Source organism: Geotrypetes seraphini, chromosome 16 (assembly GCF_902459505.1).
Source record: "Geotrypetes seraphini chromosome 16, aGeoSer1.1, whole genome shotgun sequence".
In the NCBI taxonomy this organism is placed as follows: Eukaryota; Metazoa; Chordata; class Amphibia; order Gymnophiona; family Dermophiidae; genus Geotrypetes; species Geotrypetes seraphini.
The window spans coordinates 54776838-54777794 of NC_047099.1; positions in this window are offsets into that span (position 1 = coordinate 54776838).

Below are 957 nucleotides of genomic sequence, written 5' to 3' on the forward strand. Positions count from 1 at the left end.
TCAGCAATGAAGTCCCTCCCTCCGAAACTCCAGATTGGACAGATGGCCCTGCTGCATCCAATGAGAGCAGAGATTTGTCATTTGTCATTGGTCACTAGGCAGAGAAATAAAACTCCTCAACCCTGAGCATCCTGAACCCCTGGGCTTTGGAGTGTATTTAACTATTAGTCTTATAGCCCGTTACATTAAAGGGTGCTAGAATATATGTGTGTCTGTCTGTCTTTATTTCTTTCTCTCTCTCTCTCTCCTTAGCCGCTTTTTTTTCTTTCTGCCTTTCTTTTTCCTTGGCTGTCCATCACCACCCCTTGCCTGCTCCCCCTGTCCATTCTCCCTTCCTTTTACCTCCCCTGTGTCCACCACCACCCCTTCACAGCTCTCCTTATGCAGCAGCAGCCCTTCTCCCTTTGTTTTACCTCCCCCCTGTCCAGCAGCACCTCTTTCCTTCTCCCCCTGTCCAACATTAGAACTATTGTGTGATTTCTGTTCTTTCTATTTTGCAGATTTTAAAGGAACGCAGTCTTCCCAAAGAAGGTTATTTTCTCCCTAATGCCAGTCCCTGTGTCTGTCTGGATACAAAAAAAAGCTCTCGGTGCCATGGTCCAGTAGAGGCTGCTCGAGGGAAACCAGCAAAGGAGGAAATTGCAAGAATAAAACTTTCCCCCCACCACAAAGTTATTCTAGGCAAATGGTCGTTTGGATTTTCATACAGGTCGTAGGTTTGCAGCTGATTTCCTGGGCACGATGGACCACTGGTCTGACCCAGCAGCGGCAATTCTTATGTTCTAAATGCAGTGTCTTAAACTTTTTCAGCTCCGGCACACTAAACGGAGCAAATATTTTTTCACTCAGAGAATAGTTAAGCTCTGGAATGTGTTGCCAGAGGTTGTGATAAAAGCAGATAGCGTAGCTGGTTTTTAAGAAAGGTTTGGACAAGTTCCTGGAGGAAAAGTCCCTAGA